The sequence below is a fragment of the Neomonachus schauinslandi genome, chromosome 8, assembly GCF_002201575.2.
Source record: "Neomonachus schauinslandi chromosome 8, ASM220157v2, whole genome shotgun sequence".
Lineage (NCBI taxonomy): Eukaryota > Metazoa > Chordata > Mammalia > Carnivora > Phocidae > Neomonachus > Neomonachus schauinslandi.
This window is the reverse complement of record NC_058410.1, coordinates 18,222,099-18,243,071: the sequence shown is the minus strand read 5'-3', so window position 1 is coordinate 18,243,071 and position 20,973 is coordinate 18,222,099.

Genomic DNA, 20,973 nt, shown 5'->3' with positions numbered 1-20,973 from the left:
GAGTGCCCCTAGGCTGCACAGCATTCAAGTGTTTTCACCAGCCCTTCTGGTCAAATGGGGCTGGAAGACACCCTCCACAGTGGGTGGGGCTAGGTCTCAGCCTCCTTGGCTGGGCAGGAGGGGCTGCTGCAGGCTATTCTCAATTTCCCAAATGGACTCTCTGGCTGGGGTGGGCTGAGATCTGTACTAAGCCTCAGTTATGAATTAATCCCTGTCTGTGTCTAGCACAGGAAGACTCCACGCCTGGTAATGGCTTTGCTCTGGGAACTGTCAGCTCTATCTAACCCCCTTTGGGCTACCGTGCTGCTGGGCCACACGGCTTTCAGGAGTTATCACCAGCCTTTCTCACCTGAGGCGGCTGGAAGGCACTCTCTACAATGGGTGGGGCTGTGACTCAGCATCTTGCCTGGGTGGGGGCAAACTCACTCTAGGACCAGCAAAACCCCTTGTTAGAGGATCGCAGCCAGGCAAATCTGCACTCTGTTGAGTTCCCTGGTCAAAGTGCACCCCCAGTGTGGTTCTGCAGATGAGCAAAGCCAACAGTGGGATTACTGCTTGGGCACTGAAGGCATGAAATCAGTCCACCAAGATCCCTGTACTGGTTGTTTCAAGTCCCTCCCCTCTTCTCCATCAGATTCCCAGTGGCTGGGCCCTACAGATTCCCCTGCAATCTGTATGGGGCACAATCAGAATAGGAGCTCCCACAAAGAGGCCCACAGCGCTGGAGGAGGCTGCTTGCCCCCTGCATTCTCTTTCCACTGGAGAATTGGAGGCTCAGGGGAGGCCTCCGTGCATGGCATAGCACTGGCCTGAGGGAGGGGCAATGTAGTCCCTGCTCTTATCCTTCTAATGCAGTTTATCTTGGTCTTCAAGTGCACAGAGCACTTCATCCTCACTCCTGTCCCTGTGCTCTAGGATTGTCCTAGTGATGTCTTGTTTTTGAATAGATGCTAGCTGTTCTTGTGAGAGGAAGCAAAGTCAGGAATGATTTATGTCACCATCTTGGCGACATTACTCCTCAATTTAATTCTTAATTCTACCTGCATCTAAGTTGGCCTTTGAGAACCTCATGCTCCAAAAATAAGGGCATATGTTTTAGGCCTACGTCAGTATCTGTTATTGGTGGGATTGTTAAGAAGGGGACAGAAGCAGAATTGGAATCTTGTTGGGTGTGCATTTACTCTTTTGTGTTTCTTTGCAAATATTTATCTATTCTACCTTTGCCAAATATTTGCCTTTTCCTTGGAGTCATTAAGAAACAAAGCATGTTGCTGTGCTGTGTGAGGCTTAACAAGATTTTGAGGTTTACAGATCCCAAAATCCTGCAGAGACATGGGTCTTGCTGGTAGCATTTGGACAGAAGAAGATTGAGAAACAGAATGAACTGACAGTCGTATTTCTCTTTCAGAAGCAGCAAAAACCCAGGTGTTACCTTTAAGGAAAAGAATAGCACATAATCTGAGTTTGAAACATAATTTATGTCAGGGAAATCACAAACTGTGCATGGGGTCTAAGTTTTTTGGTTTTGCTTTTTGTTTTGTTTTGTTTTGTTTTGTTTGCAACCCTCGAGACCAGATGGAAGCACAAAGCCTCAGTCCTAAGCAAGGTTTCTAAAAAAAGAAAGAGTAAAATCTATTCCTGTACTTCCAGCTGTAAGTTCCAAGTAAAATGATTGAAAAATCTAAACAAAACCAATGTGAAATTCATTGCAAAGCCAAGGTTTTCTCTCTCTTTTTTTTTAAAGGCTTCCTATCACCATGTCTGGTTCAAAAGTGAGTTGTTATAGCAACAGGAGAAAAGTAAATGAGCATTTCACATTGTAAAATTATGCCTGCCTCTGTTCTAAACAGTACTGTCCATGCAGTCAAATGAGCCCAAGTCATTTAAAGGAGAAGAATTCCATTTTAATTGTTAAGGCTTGCACCAAACCTACCTTTAAAACCCAAAGTTCATTTCAATTAACCTTATTCCCCAAATCGATATAATAAATTCTCTGGCAGGATGAGACCGAGCAATATCCTGTCTGATGAAGATGACCTCAGGAAAATATGGTGCCATGGATTTCAGCGCTGAGGAATAGCCGAAGTGCTGAGTGGCACTGAGCTCATAGCATGGTACACAGAGCCTTTCACCTCTAAATCATTGTTTTTAATCCAGTATAGATTGGAAGCAGGCGAGTGACCTTGCTTTTTAACACTTGTTCGCTGACCTGTATTAAATTGGATGTTGATCCGGGTCCAGCTTCAAATACATGTCTACACAGTGGACATTTTCTGAGCCCCACACTGGCTTCCAAGAAACTAGGCTGAATGAAATCAGAGAGGATTTTTTGGCCTGTGTTTGTTTTTTCCACTTGTGTAGATAGCCCCTCCATGACTGCAATGGAGTACTTATAGGGAGATTTTTTTGGATCAGTGATTATGTCTTAGTCATCTCATAAGGAGCCTATCTCAAGACTAACACATTTCTATTTAGTTAAGCATTTATAATTATCAATGTTGCAGATTATCACATTTAAATTAATTTGTAAATATGTAAAACAACAAGGGAGAGAAAACCAACCCTTAGTCCCTAAGAGCGACCCTCCCACAAAGCCTCAGGCAAATTTTAATTATTAGCTATAACTGATCTGTATAATTAGTCTGGGCTAATATCCCCTAATGTCTTTCTATTTAAAGACACAGACGCACTATTTATATACTCTGACAAGTTTGCCATTCTGAGAAATCATCTCCATTTCAGCAATGAGAAGCACCAAGCCCGTAAACAGACTGGCAATTTAGGACTGTAAGAGCAACCTAGATTCATAAAGCCCTCACCAGAGGAGTCTTACTGTGTGAACAACAAGAGAGAAAGGAAGAGAGTCAGCCCGAATGCACTGGTCACAGGTGACTTTAGCCCCTTCTGACCTCCCCAGTTTGTGAAGGTAAGAAGTACCTTCCCCTCACATTTCCTGGTCTTACTGACTTCAGTAGAATTGGCCTGCTCCTCTGCCCTGCATCTCAACATGGCTGATGAGCTGAGTCATCTAGGAGGAAAGAGGATCTCTGGCCCCTATCATGTGATTTTGATTAAGCAAGCCTGGGAGAGGATTCAGGAACCTGAACTTTTAACAAGCCCCCCAAGCTATTATTATGATCATCAAGACTTGGATACCATTGCTGAATCACTTAATCTTGGGAGGAGTGGAGGGGCAGGAAGAGGGAGTTCCATCCCTTCATCTGTAAAGTCAGCGCCAAACACTGGCTGGGACTTCTGCAAAAAATCCTAAAAGCACCCCGTCCAACCCCATATCCTGGACCACCTGACCCTTCCTGAGCTCCCCTGTCTAAAACTTCTTGTATTCCGTTCTCCTCGTTCTGCTTTAGCCAAATTCTTGACTGCACAAAGTGCTTGCATTGTTGTTTTGCTCTAATCTTTCCCCAGATCTTTGCTTGGCTGCCAATGTCTATTTCATCAGATCCCAACTCCAAGATCACTTCCTTGAGTGTTCTCAGGACACTCATCTGGGGTAGGCTCTGTCTCACCACGCACTTGCCTCCTCCCCCAGGTTGGAGTTTTCATTTTAAGACCCCTATTTCCTTACTTCCCAGTTCTTATCATATTCTATAAATATCCTATGTATTATTTGTTGTCTGTTGATTATTCCTCTTGACCAACTAAAATGTAAAGGCCACAAGGTCAGGAGCTAGTGATTGATGTGGCTGCTGATGAGTTGCTGCCACACCACATCATACAACCAGTTAGGCCATTGGACCAGGCTGGCTGACTCTGGGACTCTCTACCACACCACAGCAGAGATGTGACACAATCTTTCAATTTCACTTTCATGTTGGCAGAACAGATGTAATCATCATGAGTGTATAAGTTCTGAATGATCAATGAAGATAACTATAAATTGAGAATTCTGAGTTTTGAGTTCACAGAGTATTTTGTCTTTTCTCTCCTTCTCCTTCTTGTAATAAGAAATTCATCTGGGGTCATTTCCCATTTTTTAGTCCAGGGACATTCTTCTTCTACATTATAGTTTTTATACTGGCCCAGCCTCTTGACAAGAGCATTAACAAAAATAACCCTAGAGGCACATACAGTTAAAAAAGGGAAAAGAACATTCAAATGAAAGGGCATATAAATATAAGAAAAACCAGAATAGAAGAGGAAACTGGAACACACTGGCCACCCATTATTGGAATGCATTTGTTAAATAGCAGGTGCTTCTAACCCTGAAACTCCAAGGAGCCCTTATTATACAATTGGACATTCACGTTCAAGTTATTTTAAATTCAGATTTTCTTTAAACATTTCTAGTAATCTTCCCTCGTTTGCTTTTCCAAAGCCTTGTTCCTCTTCCCAACCCCCCTCCAAATCAAGACACATTTTTTTCCTTAATTTTTTTTTTTTTTTGCAAGAGAACTGCAAAAGAATTGACACTTGGCATGTGGTGATTCAAAAAATACTGTCCCTTCTCACCAGCCCTGACGTCTTTATCTGACAAAATCCATATGCTGTGTGATCACCATGGCAACTAAGTAGGATTGTAATTGCAACCCTGGAAAGCTAATTTTTTCACTCAAATTGTGGCATATGTTTAACCTGTCTGAAGTTTCAACAAACCATCTTTTAATGACAAGTGTTTTGAAAGGTCTAATTTAGTCTGTTTGTTTGAAGGCACATTTTTTCCCTTTTTTAACTGAATAAATTAGCTCTAAAAGGGGAGCACAAGAGGCTGCAATATTTTCTGACCTTACCTTATAAAATTATACCTGATCATTTTGTAGCAATAAAATCTAAATGTATGACTCTTTCTGAAGGCTACACAGACATTAGAATCCTCACACACTGGGGGCGCCTGGGTGGCTCAGTTGGTTAAGCGACTGCCTTCGGCTCAGGTCATGATCCTGGAGTCCCGGGATCGAGTCCCGCATCGGGCTCCCTGCTTGGCAGGGAGTCTGCTTCTCCCTCTGACCCTCCTCCCTCTCATGCTCTCTGTATCTCATTCTCTCTGTCTCAAATAAATAAATAAAATCTTTAAAAAAAAAAAAAAAAAAAAAAAAGAATCCTCACACACTGTAGTGAGAACCAGGTAAGTCTCTATGGAGATACAACCACACAGACCAACCGTTCTTAAGGTCTAAGTTCCAAACTCTTTTCTTCCACCTGCCATTAAGGAAATTCTTCATCTCCTATGACCAGTGACACGGGTATTCAGGCTAAGTAGCTATTAAAGTTTCTCATGAAGACAAACCATGAGAGACTCTTAACTCTAGGAAACAAACTGAGGGTCACTGGAGGGGTGGTGGGTGCGGGGAATGGGGTAACTGGGTGATGGGCATGAAGGAGGGCACATGATGTCATAAGCACTGGGTGTTACAAGCAACTGACGAATCACTAAATTCTACCGCTGAAACTAATAATACACTATATGTTAACTAAATTGAATTTAAATAAATTTTTTTAAAAGGTTCTCATGTAATGAAAACTTCAGCTTAGGTGAAATTTTCCTTCTGTGCTTCTGGTTAACAGTAATTTCTGAAGTGGCTACATTTTATTTTTCTGGATACATAGATAAAGCATTATATTTGGAAAGCTATGTGGGTTCAATCATTAAATTCTCTTAGGATATGCATGAAGAATGAAGTGCCTGGTGAAGAAAGTTTAAGAACCTGGTTCTGGCCCAGCCAAGAATTATAGATATTGCCCTCAAGAAGCCCACAGTCTAGCTACCTGGAACTTCATGGTGCTTAAAAAGAAAAAAGAAAAAAAAAAAAGTTCAGGAAAGAATTCAAAAGAATTGGAATCTAATTCCAGCTCAAATGGTTTCTAGCTGTGTGATCCTAAGCCCATAATGTGCAAGTGGATGGCTTGACGGTTCGCGGTGTGTATCCCTGAGTCCAGGCCCAGGTCTGCCTGAAGGATGAAGGGATAATCTGACATGAAGCTATCTGCTTGAGGGACAAGGCACTTGCCAGTGAAGACCTGAACTACAAGATGGGAAAATGAGCCCAGCGGGGCCCAAGGAACAAGAGGTTGGCGAAGCAGAGAGATCTTGAGCACAGCACAGTGTATCACTTAGAACATGCCCTGGCCCTGACATATCCACCTAGTGCACACTGGGACCCCTGTCACAGCACACCAGACAACAGGGACCGTGGCCAACAAAGCAAAACGAAGGAAAGATCCTTTGTGCTAGAGTGACCACAACGCTGCTTTGTCTGGGATGACCTCAGTTTACACGCCTGCTGTCCTGGCATAATGAGCAATCGCTCCTGCTTTCGCTATCAGAAGTGCCTCAGTCAGGGGTGCCTGGGTGGCTCAGTCGGTTAAGCCCTTGGCTCAGGTCATGATCTCAGGGTCCTGGGATCGAGCCCCACGTCAGGCTCCCTGCTCCGCGGGGAGTCGCTTCTCCCTCTCCCTCCCCATGCTCATGCTCTTTCTCACCATCTCTCTCTCAAATAAAATCTTTAAAAAAAAGAAGAAGAAGAAGAAGTGCCTCAGTCTGAATATGGAAGTATGTGGTCACCTGCTCCGTGCTGGTATTTCTGGAGGTTGAAGAGAGCCAGGAGGTGTTGCTACTTTGCGAGTGTGTAACCGTAGCTCCTGGGTGTTACTTGAGGACACCCCCCCGGCCCCGCCCTCTGCCCCCAGGTGGCTGCAGAGGCCTGAAACAGGGGCGGCATGGGCTGGAGCAGGTGGGACTGGGAGCACGGGGCAGCCTGGGAGCAGTAGCACCACACTCAGGCAGATGGGAAGCCAAGGCGAATGGCCATGGCAGGCGTGACTTGGGGGAGCAGGGAAAGCGCACCCTACCACCCCCGGATACCGTGGAAGGATACCGTTGTAGTTGGGCGGTGGGTGGGACTATTGGCCACACCTCCCCCGGCTCAGGAGGCCCTCCGGCGGGCTGCATCAGGCTCTCCCTGTGAACAGAGAGGCACCGACAATGTAGGACCAGCTAAGGAGCAGTAGGCAGGCTTCACATCATTTGTGGGCTTTCCAATAATGCTCTCAGTGTCAACTCTTCACCTGGTCCGGCCACTGAGCTCATTCCAGGCAGTGGGTCCTTTTTTGGGCTACCAGGTCCTGAGAACCCTTCTGGTGATCCCTCTCATCCTCCTTCCCAGTCTCCTGCCTACAAACCCAGGGATAGCTCAGGTTCAGAAGACACTCTCCGCTTTCCCCCTGGTTTCTCTTCACTTGGACATCCTATCCAAGCCCAGAGGCCTCTTTTCCCTTCAATCTTCTATTTCTGTAAACAAAAGCCGGAAAAATGTGCTGACAAATTCTGGGCACACTCCATACCTCATGGCTCCCCACAACTAGAACACAGAACCAACTTCCTGTTTGAATGGAGAGAAGAGAGAGAGGAAATTATGAGAAAAGCAATAACTTATTTTACTGGTTTTCTATTACTTCTGTAACACATTACCACAAACTAAATGGCTTAAAACAGCCCGAACTTGGTATCTCACAGATCTGTAGGTCAGAAGTCCTAGTGGGTTCAGCTGGTTCTTCTGCTCTGAGCTTCCCAAGGCCAGAATCAAGATGTTGGCCATCCTGGGCTCTTATGTGGAAGCCCTGGGGACGGGATGGGCGGTCATCTGCTTCTAGGCTCATTTACACTTTTGGCACAAATGAGTTCCATGTAGCTATAGGTCCCCCTTTCCTTCTCCGCTAACAGCCTGGTATTATTCCCAGCTTCTAGGGGGGGCTCACATGCCCTAGCTCATGCCCCCCTTCATCTCCCAAGCCAGCAGCCCTGGGCCTAGTCCCTCCTACATTGTGAATCTCTTTTACTTCCTCTTCTGATATATCTTGCTTGCAAATGGAGAAAGTCCTCTGCTATAAGATTGAGCGCATCCTATAATCCATGTTAATCTCCCGATTATAAGGCCCATAACTTTAATTACATCTGTAGTCCTTTTCGTCATGTAATAGAACAGAACTGTGGCATGTCACCAAAGGATGGAGGGCTCGGGAGTCAAAATTCTGACTACCTGCAAATTTAATATCTCAAAATGTGGCCAGTCACATTACTATTCCTGTAGCTCCAATTTCAACCCCAGCTAAGGGGGAAACCCTGAAGATATAAGCAAAGAGATGGTAGATGAAAAACACCTAAAACACATGCGAAGGTGGGGATCTAATGAGAACTGTAAAAGTTTTCAATGGGAAAAGTACTGTGCCTTCTCAGGCAAAATAGGTGACCTGGATCCGTTTCCCTTGAGTCCTTGTCCAAAGATGGTATCATCTCTTTTCAGAAGAGGCCACAGCAGGATCAAGGCAATGGCAGGGACTACTGAGAGCAAAACCCCCGAGTGTGAGCTGTGCATCAGGCATGTGAAGAGTCAGCCCAAGGATTCCAAGCTCTGCTCGTTGCTGATGCCAGCCCACAAATGGAGAGACAGCTCCACAGGAAGGGACGTCCAAAAGACACCGGAGGGAAGGGTAGACAGAAGGGGAATACAGTTATAAAGACTCCATTAAAAAAAAACAAAATTCGCCTGAGGACATTTGAAGATCTAATTAACTTTATTAAGTGATTCATGCAACAGGCAGCGTTCCATCCAGCAAGTAGAGAGGAGCTCGGAGATGTTGTGTAGGTTTTTATACGAAGGAGGGTGGGGCCAGAAAGTTATTAGCAAAAGAAAAGGATTGTTCTAGGCCAGGTCACCTTCCCTGAGGTGGAAGGGCAGAGAGTCTTTAGGTGGATTCCTCATCTTCCTTTGGGGGATGGAGAGGGTCCATGTGACAGATGACCACATTGGTGCTTATCAGAAAATTGCTGATTGAATGGTCAAGAGTTACATTTCTGGGGGAGGCTGAAACTGCAAGTAGGTTAGGTATGAAGACCCTGGTGACCTGGCCAAAGTGACACTATTTTGGGCCTGTGGTTTTCTATCCAAGGAGTCTTTGACATATTTTTTTTTTTTTTATCAATGTGCATGTCTTAATGCACAGGAGTAGAGTGAATAGAAGCAGATATAACATCCCAATTAACCTTGGTAACTTTCTAGTCCAGAAAGACCACTTTAACCTTAATGCCAACTGATGACCTTGAGCTGTATCTTCAGAACTCACTAACCTGCGGAATGGGGTCCCCTCAGTTGCATGATGGCATTGAGCCAAGTTAGCTTGAGGACACTGAGGCTGAAAAGGAGAGGGGCCCACGGACAGGAACAGTGCAGTATCCACATTCTTTCACTTGAATTGAGTGCATAAATTAGAAACTTGAAAGTAGAGGCCGATGTGTTCTCAGGATAGTTATTAAAATTGCTTTTTCAGTGTTTTCCTACCCAGTATTACAAAGTTGTTTTTGTAGGAAAGAAAGTAATTCGTGTTTCAGATCTGCTGTCATTATAAAAGAAGTCACAGCTACAAGTCTAGACATTTATGACTATTTCACAAGGACTTGTCCTTATGAAATAATCATTGTTTTATGCCAGCTCTGGTTTATTGATCTGATATGTGCCCGAAATTATTTAGATAGGGGGAATAGGGCTCTCTTCTCTTTCCAGCATACAGAGAAAAAATGTCCAAGACTCCTGAAAATATAATAAGCATCTGATATTGGAGACACATTAGGGTTGTATTTTTCATTTATTAAAATCAGTTTAAAATATGTTCCAAATTCAGTTTTTACTCCTCTCTCTCCTTTTTTAAAGAAAATAACTTTTCCTCAATTGTCTTCAGTTGTCAGTAATTTCTGTTTTTACAAAATAAGGGAGAGAGGAGGAAAAAGAAGGGGAGGGGAAGAAAGAGGGAGGATGGGAGGAGGAGGGAAGAGAGAAGAGAAGACATTCTTCACAGTTAACTGGATTTTATAGATCTCCTATGAGCAGGTAGCTCCGTTTCCCTCCAGCCTCTATGAGTAGGTAGCTCATGGGAGGGAACACAAGAATTAAAATATTTATGACTGTAGGGTCACCAGCTAGTGAGGACTGGCCTAGAGGAAAAATTCTTATGTTCTGAAGCCTCAGCTTTCAGTGTACTTCCATGATTCATTGTCTTATAACCAAATAATTTTGGGGGTAGCTCATGGCAGAGGTCTCTAGCTATGTATCATTTTTATATACTCTAGGAATTACTTCTTTCTGTTTCACAGATAAAAATGTTAAGTGTAGCTTTCAGGTGTTAATGTACTATATCTGTTAATATTGATAGGAAAGTATGTCCTTTGTGACCCAATATTAACCTTTAATATTTATTTCATTGCTTATGCAAGATAGTTCAGTGAACTGCACATTTCCTGTTGATGTATGTTGATGGTATTTTTCATTGGTTTGCCTTACTAAAACTAGCTGGCTGTTGTCAGACAGTGTAGTCAGTCCACCACGGTATGAGGACCTTAAGGAGGAATCCTGCCTGAGAAGCCTATACTGGCTGGTTAATCACTGATGATTTCCCCAAACACTGCAATTTGCCAGAATTAGATTTTGGACATCCTTTTGCCCCATGTGAGGCGTCTTTTTTCCTTTGGTTACTTGCAGAAACTGAGCCCTAAAATGTTACCCTTTCAGTGTCTCCCAATGTGTCTCCGGAGGTTTATTATGTATTGGATAAAAAGTGCTTCCCCAACCCAGGTCATAAAATAGTTCCTATGTCATCTTCCAAAAGTTCTGTAATTTGGGGTTCCATTTTAAGTTTTTAATCCACCTGAAATTGATGTGTGTTTATGGTATGAGGTTAGGATCTAATTTAATTTTTTAGATGACTAATGACTTTTGTTGAAAAGTTGTGTTCTGGGCACATGGGTGGCTCAGTCGGTTAAGCATCCAACTATTAGTTTCAGCTCAGGTCATGATCTCAATGGTCTGAGATTGAGCCCCTCCTCAGGCTCCACGCTTAGCGGGGAGTCTGCTTGAAGATTCTCTCCCTCTGCCTCTTCCCCCACACTCTCTTTCTCAAATAAATAAATAAATCTTAAAAAAAAAAAGTCATGTTCTGCCTACTAATCAGGGGCACCAGCTGTGAAGTAAGTCAGGTCTCCCAGCTGTGTGCTCCCAAACCACCCAATCTCAGTGTATTTTATAACAATCCTTGAATTCTCATAAACTTAAGTTCCCCACTTTTTGTTTTCTCCTTTTAAGAACTATATTAACTATTCTTGACCCTTTGTTCCTCCATATACCTTTTTTAATGAGTTTATTTTATTCTTTTATTCTACATACACAAAAAGAAATCCCTGCTCGGGTTTGGATGGGAATTCTGATTGGAACTGAATCAATAGGTCAACTTGTTAAGAATTAGCCTCGTAATGACTTTGAGTCATGCTCTCTCTGAACAGAGTGTATCTTTTGGTGGGGGTGGGAAAGGAAGTCTTTACTAGGAAAATTTTAGGAAGTCTTTCAGAAAATTTTATTTAAATATTTTCTCCATGTGCTAGAAAAGTAGCTAGATTTATTCTTGGGAAATTTATATTTTTGACATTATTATAAATGGTATCTTTTTTTAAAAAAAAATTTATTTGTTTATTTTTTAGAGAGAGAAAGTGCATGAGCATGGGGAGGAGCAGAGGGAGAGGGAGAGGGAGAGAGAAACTTCAGCAGACTCTGCCACTGAGCGTGGAGCCATCGTGGGGCTTGATCTCAAGACCCTGAAATCATGACCTGAGCTGAAACCAAGAGTGGGTCACTCAACCAACTTCACCACCCAGGCACCCTAAAAATGGTATCTTTTTTTTTTTTAACGATTTTATTTATTTATTTGACAGAGAGAGACACAGCGAGAGAGGGAACACAGGCAGGGGGAGTGGGAGAGGGAGAAGCAGACTCCCCGCGGAGCAGGGAGCCCGATGCGGGGCTCTATCCCAGGACTCTGGGACCATGACCTGAGCCGAAGGCAGACGCTTAATGACTGAGCCACCCAGGTGCCCCTAAAAATGGTATCTTTTAAAATTATTCCTTGATGGGAGCACCTGGCTGGCTTAGTTGGTAGAGCATGCAACTCTTAATTTCGGGGTTGTGAGTTTGAGCCCCACATTGGGTGTGGAGTTTACTTAAAAATAAGCCTAAAAAAAATTATTCCCTGATGTATAGAAGAAATGTAATTGGTATATTTATCTAGACAACTCCAAGGAATTTAAATTATCCAGATAATCCACTAAACTTTCTTAGGAACTATAATACTTTATTTGTAATTCCTTGGGATTTTTGTTATAGACAATTTTATTGTCAGCCTATAAGGACAATTGTATTTCTTTATTTCTTTTTTTTTTTTAAGATTTTATCTATTTACTTGACAGAGACATAGCAAGAGAGGGCACACAAGCAGGGGGAGTGGGAGAGGGAGAAGCAGGCTCCCCGCCGAGCAGGGACCCCTTTGTGGGGCTCGATCCCAGGACCCTGAGACCACGACCCGAGCCGAAGGCAGATGCCCAATGACCGAGCCACCCAGGCACCCCGACAATTATATTTCCTGCTTTCTAATTATTTTATTTCTTTTCTTACCTTACTATGCTGCTTCCACTTCCAGTGCCACCCTTAACAGGAGTTAATGTTAAGGACACTTCATGATGTTCTTAAGGTAAAGGGAATCCTTTGAATGAATTACATTCAGCTTAGTACTTAATTTTTTGTAGCTATACTTTTTCTTCTCTATCCTTATTGTGTTAAGCATTTCAATGTTATCCAACATTTTTTAACAAAATTATTGAGATCATCGTGCTATTTTTCTTCTTTGATCTGCTCATATGATATAATATATTAATAGATTGTCTTATGTTAAACCAACTGGGATGAACACAATTTGGTCATTTTTAATATTCTTTGCTGGATTGAGTTTACTTGTATATTTATGATTCTTATATCTATTTTGTATTAACTTATCTAGAAACTAAGCTGCTATAACAAAGAGATTCATCATACAGCATTGTACATAAGATAGACATTTACTTTTCTTTCTGGTAACAGTCTGGAGTAGTTGAGTGTGTTCATGGCTGGCAGGACAGCTTTATGTGTTCTCTTCTTGGCTTCTACATCATGGCACTTCTCAGCTACTTGAAAAAGGAACAGAGTCCTGACCAGGTGTCTTAGAAAGATGACCAAGAAATTGCCCTTCTCAGACTCATTCACATCTCATTCACCCAAAGTTAATCCCATGGCTACACATAGCTGTGAGGGAAACAGAAACATATTTCTCTTCTCATTTCCCTCTTCCTTCTGTTTTGCTTACTTTAATTCTGATGCTTTTGCACTGACTTCTTAAGATGAATACTTGATTCATTCACTGAGTATTATTTTAGCTGCATCCATATGTTTTGATATTCAATGTCATCATTATAATTTTGCCTTAAATATTTCTAATTTTTATCATGATCTGTTCTTTAATTCTTGAGGTTTTTAGAAGCAAGATGCCTCCATAGAACCAAAATTCAAAGCAGGATAATATATAGTGGGGCACCTGTGTGGTTCAGTTGGTTGAGCATCCCACTCTTGGTTTCGTCTCTGGTCGTTATCTCATGGGTCGTGGGATTGAGCCCTGTGCCGGGTTCTGTGCTCAGCAGGGAGTCTGCCCTAGATTCTCGCTCTTTGCCCCGCCCACCACATGCACACAAGCTCACTCTCTCTCTCTCTCTCTCTCAAAGAAATAATCTAAAAAAAAAAAAAAAAACCCTCAGGATATATGGCATTCTAACTCTTGTGTAGGAAAGGGAGTAAGAATATATTCATATATCTGTTATTCATTGCAAAAAGAAACACAGGAAGGATAAATTAACCTTTTTTATTTCAAGTAACTTTTTTACCTACAAGTGATGGTGGGAGTCAAGGGGAAGAAATGTGGAAAAGAGTGACTTTTCTCTGAATATACCTTTTTTGTATAGTTTCACTTTTGGAAGCATGTTAATGTTCTACATATTCAAAAAAATAAAATTAAATCAACAAGGTTGGGAAGAGAGGAAAAACTAAAACTGAAAGCAGACTGAAACAAATGAACTTAATTGTATTTTAAATGAATTCCATAAGCATCCCAAAAGAAAAAAAAAAACACTAATTGATGTAATTTATGAACACGGTATTTGACCATATACTCTCTGTCTTGGGCAAGATTATGGGGAAAGTACTGCAAACAAATCTGGGAATCATTTTAGTAGATTTTGGCTTTTGTCATGGTATAAGTAAAACAGTTCTGAAATAATTTATATCTATGATAGGATGCAACAAGTTAGTAAATGTGTTGTTGGGAGCCAGATTTATCACGATGATATACATGTATGGAATGAGGGCAAGAAAGAATCATGTGGGGATGGATTGGAATTGGGACTATCAGTGTAGATTCATTATTTCTACAACACACATACATATGTGTAATGCATGTAATATGTGCATATGCAAACATGTATGTGTACACATAGGTATATGTTTGCCTGTGTGGGTATGCAGATACTCTCTCCTCTATTCACTGAAAAGGCCAAGAAGCAAAGACACCCTGGTAACCATGAGCACACCTAGCACCCTGATCTTAGATTCTAACTCCATGCCTCACTAGCTGACTCTAGGTTTCCTTTATCTGAAAATTCCTTTGTCTTTGTTTTTGAAAGATATTATCACTAAGGCTACAAATTTAGTTTGACATTTATCTTTCTCTCTGCACACTGAAGATATTCCACTGCTGTTACCTTTCTTTTGTTAATGTTGGGAAGTAAACTCTCAATCAAATTGTTAAATTTTGTAGGTGATTTGATCCATCCCTGTGTTTTTAAGATCTTACCTTTGTCTTTGGTGTTGTGCAATTTACTTCCATGCGTTAGGTTTATTTATTTATGCTCTTCAATACAAAAAGTTCAAAACAGTAATTATACTCTAAATAGTATAAAACTAAGGAAATTCATAGCCATTAATGCTCCAATTGTTGCCTCAGCCCCTTTTCTCTACTCCTACCTGGATTTCCAAGAAGATCCATGTTTGACCTTCTCACTCTAATATCTGTATTATGTGACTTATCTTTTGCATCTCTCATCTCTTTGTCTCTCTGTGTTTCATTCTTTATAATTTCTACAAATCTAGTTTCAAATTTCCTAATTCTCCCTCAGCTATATGTAAAAACTAGTAGCAACCAAGTGTTTAACTCTGAAGACACTTTACAAAATTTCTGGAAGTTCTATTTAGCTCTTTTAAAAATATTTGGCCTTTTTTTTTAAGTCAGTTGCCCATTCTACTCATGTTTACAAACTTGCTAGGTTTTTAAATACATACTAAATGTGATTATTTTATATGCTGTGCTTGGCAATTATAATATCCAAAAACCTTGCAGGTCTAGTCATACTGCCTGTTCTTTCTGAGCACTTGTGCTCTTGGTGCTCTCCATTTTATGATTTTTTTCTCGCAGTCTCATGGGGGGAATGGATTTCTGGTTCTCCCTTACACTCAGCATGTAGGCCATTCAGATACTTCCTTTTGTAGGACCTCATATTAGAGACCTTAGGTGGACTCTGGCTTTGTCTGTCTTCCACCCTGTGTGGTTCATGAGACCATGAAAGCCAACATTCAAGTTCACCCTTCTGGCAAAGCCCTCAAAGCCAAGCTGCCTTCAGCATGTATCTTACCTCTTCAGATTCTTCCTTTCACTGGATTTTGGCCTTCCAGTCATAAACTACTTTCAGTATTTTATTTAGAAATTTTTACTTGTTTTCAGCAAGAAGGTACACAGTCAAGGTATTTGGTCCTCCATACTGCTGGAGCCTTCTGGAAGTCCCTTGCATATATATATATATTTTTTTTAAAGATTTTATTTATTTATTTGACAGAGAGAGACACAGCGAGAGAGGGAACACAAGCAGGGGGAGTGGGAGAGGGAAAAGCAGGCTCTCCGCTGAGCAGGGAGCCCGATGCGGGGCTCGATCCCAGGACCCTGGGATCATGACCTGAGCCGAAGGCAGACGCTTAACGACTGAGCCACCCAGGCGCCCCGCCTTTGCATATATTTTAATGAACTTTATAAATTTGCATATGTTGTCTAAATATATGTATTATTTTATTATAAAGAAAATTTAAAAATGGTAAGACTAGAAAATCATTGACCTTAAATAATATGCCCTTTGTCATCTAGGAAGAAATATGAAGAAATAGTGGTAACAATACCAGAGCCATTGCTCACTTCTGACCCCTTCTCTAGTGCTTTCTGTGAGTGGGGTGCTAGCAGTAGAAAAAGGGTTAGAGGAGGACTTGATTAACCCACGGGCTGGGATTTAATGTCCTGGAATAATAGAGTTTGTACATACCCCTTCCTGGACATGTAGAAACACCACCTGTCCCTGTAGAGTCTTTTGTCCCTTGAAATGCTTAGACTTCTTTTCTGTTAAATAATATATCCAAAGCATTAAATAATATAAATCATAATTAAGGAATATATCTTGAGGATTTCCATGCTGAATTGTCTTTACAAATGTGCATTGAATGGTTACACCATAGTTTGACCAGTGTTTCATTTTTAGCACATTTGTGTGGCTTCTCACTCTTGGCTCTTACAAACTGAGCCATTATGAATGACCCTGTAATTCATCTTTACTTTATATTTATCATTATTTGCTTAGATTAAATTCCTAGGGCTTAAATTGTGAGGTCACGTGGCATACGTATTTTTAAGGCTCCATATATGTTGTGCCAATGCCATCCAGAGGAGTTGGGCCAATTTACCTTCCACAAGTGGCCCATGGAAGTGCAGCGACAGAGGTTAGCTTGTTAAAGGTGACACATTCAGAGCAAATCCTCTAATAAAAAAAATAATTTCATCACTTTTTTTATCTGGCTCCGTCCCTAGTCTAAAATTGATGAAAGGTGCGCTGTAGCACCCTCGATATTATGCTTACTTGAAGATCTTATAAAAATATCCAGATTTCTCTCCCCTTTCACTTCTTTGTAAAAATTTAATACCAGAGTTATTGCAGCTTCTCAAATTACTAACATATCTTTGCTTTGACAAAACCCCAGCTGTCACATGCTGACTGGTAGCCTGTGGTACTTTCATAATTAATTAGAAGCAAATAGCTATGCCACAATAAATGAACAGACGATCTTCCTATTGTTATCTCCTTGAATGAGTCTGTCCACAGATCCGCTAGTGATGACTCATAGTGCGTTCCCTGTAACCAATGTGAATTAGCAAGAGATACAGCTTTTTGACACTAATTCTACTTGGATTTGGTCACGTTAGAGTCTTGTGTTATGATTTCTGGCAGATAACGTTGAAAGATTGATCTTATAAAGTAAAAAGGCAGCTGGCTACCTGGCATGGCTTTAAATTTGTTTTCACTTAATAGGAGGCAGGATTGTTGTTCTTTAGATCTCTTGCTGTCCCTGGTTAAATCCTCCTGTCTTACTGTTCCTGCTTTTGAGATTTTGCTGTGCAAAATGGCATTCCTACATAAAGAGCTTATGGCCAGGGGCAAGAGTACATTTGAAATGGCTATTTCTTTCTCACCATGTATGGAAAGGTAGTTCCGGCATATGTAACTCCTTCACAAGCAGACATCTGTCAGTTGCGCCGTGCACAACTTCATCAGCTGGAAATCAAAACCCATTCATAATACTTCTGTTTGCAAACTTCTGTCATCAAGGCTGTTCAGGTTGTTAAATTGTTAAATTGGTTCTATTGCCAAGAGAAGCCAGGGCTTGAATGCTTACAGAGAGGCTCAAATTTAAGGTCACATTCGAAAATTGTAAGGAGTCGGCAATTGCACAGAAGCCCCCTTTTCGGAGTCAAGGTTGGGAGATTTGGATGTGGGGCAGTTTTGAATTCTATACTAACCTTATCAAAGCTTAACTTTCCTCCGTCACTGATGGATTTTTCTGGTGGTTTGTGTTAGTCCTTTGGTTACAGAGAAGGCCTTTCCCAAAGCTTTTATGTTGCTTTTCCTTGAGGATTTCAGTCCAACAATAAGAATAATACTGAATATATGCAGGGTCAATCCCATAAAAACTGAGTCAGAGAAAGGAGGCAGATGATTACTCTTAATTTGCTATGAAATTGCACATAGACTCATAAATATCAATGTGACCTGTGAAAATGAAGCAAAGAGAGGATTTACACACTAGGAGAAAAGGTTTTAGACAGTATGCCTCTTGTCTTTTTTTTTTTTTTTAGCACATCTTCCCGTATTATTTGTTTAATGATATGTTTTTATTGCAGCATTACAGTCCATACATTTGTTGTTCTTATTCTTTGAAAGGAATTAAATTGTTGTGATTTTTAGGGCACGGTTATAGCATTGATTTAAGTAATACTTAAGAATTAGAACAATGCATAAGAATCACCTAGGGTATTTGTTTAAAATGCAGACTTGGAGGGGGGGGTCCCCCATGATTCTAATTGAGCACACAATCCGCAGAGCCTAGAAATGGGTTTTCTAACAAGCATTAGAGATTCTGATTTGGGTAGTCCTCAGAAAAACACTATTAAAAAATACAATTTTTAAAAAGATAACAATTAAATAAAAATCAGCTTTGGGACACCGGGGTGGCACAGATGGTTCAGCATCTGCCTTCGGCTCAGGTCATCATCTCAGTGTCCTGGGATCGAGCCCCGCATGGGGCTCCCTGCTTGGCGGGAAGCCTGCTTCTCCCTCTCCCTTTGCCCCTCCCCCTGCTTGTATCCTCTCTCTCTGTCTAGCTCTCTGACAAATAAATAAAATCTTTTTTTAAAAATCAGCTTTATAGAAAATATAAATGAAGAATCTTGTTTTCCTGTATGATTTATTCTTATAATAAAGAGCTGTGGGGGCGCCTGGGTGGCTCAGTCATTAAAGTGTCTGCCTTCGGCTCAGGTCATGATCCCAGGGTCCTGGGTTCGAGCCCCACATCGGGCTCCCTGCTCAGCAGGAAGCCTGCTTCTCCCTCTCCCACTCCCCCTGCTTGTGTTCCCTCTCTCGCTGTGTCTCTCTCTGTCAAATAAATAAAACTTTAAAAAAATAAAATAAAATAAAATAAAAAAATAAAGAGCTGTGACCAGAGTCCCGATTCCTTGAGAACCAAGGCAGATACGCTGTGGAAAGTGCAAGCGCTGGGACTCTTGGGAGGTCGACCCTGCTTGGGACTCAGAGGGCACTTTACTAAGTCACTGTCCTGCCTGTGTCTCTTTTTCCTCCCCTCCAAATTGGTGGGGAGGTTGGGAGGGAAGCAAAACCTTTCTATGGCCTGGACAGGTTGAATATGAGGCTGCTTTGTAAATCCAAACTGATATCATCATATTCAGCACTTGGACAATGCTGCATTCTTTCCAACCTGTTGAATTTAAAACACGGTGATCACAAGCGCACAGACTAACGTCAGACCCTAAACTGCATAATCGTAGCCCTAAACTGCATAATCGTAGCCTCTTTGAGGCTTTGAAGGGTAATGCAAGGTCACAGCCACGTTGCATGTAAACCAACCCTGAAAGATACAATCGTCAAGGCTGCCAGAAAAAAGAAACTTCACAGCTTCCCTTGGTAGTTGTGTGTTTCAGGCCTTAAAAATCTTTCAAGAGAAATCTGAGTTCTTAATCCAAGCTGTCCATGATGCCTCCTGGCCTGTCCTTGGGGCAGAGGGAAAAACCGCCCGCCGTAACTCACGCTACTCCACAGACCGCAAAGTGTAACGCTCTCTCTTGTTGTTTTGTTGTTGTTGATGTTATTGTTGTTGCTGTTGTTGTTGTTTTAATGCAGAACATAAAGCCAGTCTCTTTGGCCTTTCCACGTAAAGCCTCGGGAAAACATCTGTATTTTGCCCATTGCTTCTTTTCATTCTAGGCACTCACCGGTAAGGTGATGATGACCATGACTATTGCATGTGACATCTGTTCTTAAGCTTTCTGTTGTTGAGTAAATGTTCTGCGAGACCATTTAAAAAAATCTAAGTTTATCAGGGAATTTTCGTCATTAGTCTCATATTGGGACCCAGCAAGCCAGTTTCACCCTCCTGGTTCTCTGTGTCCCCCAAATGAGAGGCTGCGACTAGACACTCTTCATTTTGTTCTTTTGCCAACTCCCAAAGTTGTTTCTGGTAGAAAGAGGGGCTTAACCCAGAGCGATTTGGTGGCAGCCAAGACTCCTGTTTTATCAAGTACATTGTTGGTTCCTTGCTGTCTCATTTTTTTCAACACATTGCTTCTGGTGATGAGGATAGTCTCCTATGGCAGGAGAAAAGGGAAGGAGGGCGGGGCAAAGAGAACAGGAAGAAGAGCAGAAGGGAAAGGGATTGAAGGGGACACAGAGAAGGAGGAATGGAAAGCAAGAAAGAAAGTAGTAGCCAGCAGTAATCACAGGGAGTGTAGATGTCACAGGAACACAAGGGCAAATTACACGTGTTTGATGCCTGAATATATCCTCTGCCTGAGGGCGGAGTGAGTTCCTGGGACTGCTTCCTAGAATTCTATATATTTATTTGGAGGGAAAAAATATTTTTATGTATTTATGATTGGGCCTAAATAAAACATAGGGCCTTGAATCATTGGTTACCAGGCTTTTCACAGTTTGTGGTCCCTCACTCTCTCCCTAGCTGCTCGTAGGATATTTGATGGATGTGTGTTACTTCTTTTGATGTTCCTTTATTCACTGTCTATTTTTATTTCTAAATTTAAATTTCACAAAAGGTATGAAAATCTGCTATGATTTTTCTTCATGGAGAAACCCCGGGGCTTTACTGGAAGCCACCCTACAGGGTTGCCCTGTATGCGGAGAGCTCAGTGTGGCCCTTGAAGAACGCATCCTGGCTTCAACCTTTTTGATGTTTTGCTAGAGATTTAAAAAGACACTAAGTTTGCATCATTTCATGTCACAAAATGTAAAGAAGTAGCTCTAATCTGTATGTTTTTCAGGGCACAGTAGATGCCTTTCCAGAAATAGCTAGGAGAATGAAAGATGGTGTGCATGGGAATGTCTGCCGATCAGAACAAGTGTATTTCTTGCCGCTCATGCTGCAGAGGGTAACCCCAGTGCTTTGCTTTCTGATGCCCAGATACTGAAAACTATTTCTGAAAGAAAGTTTACTCTTCGGTATCAAA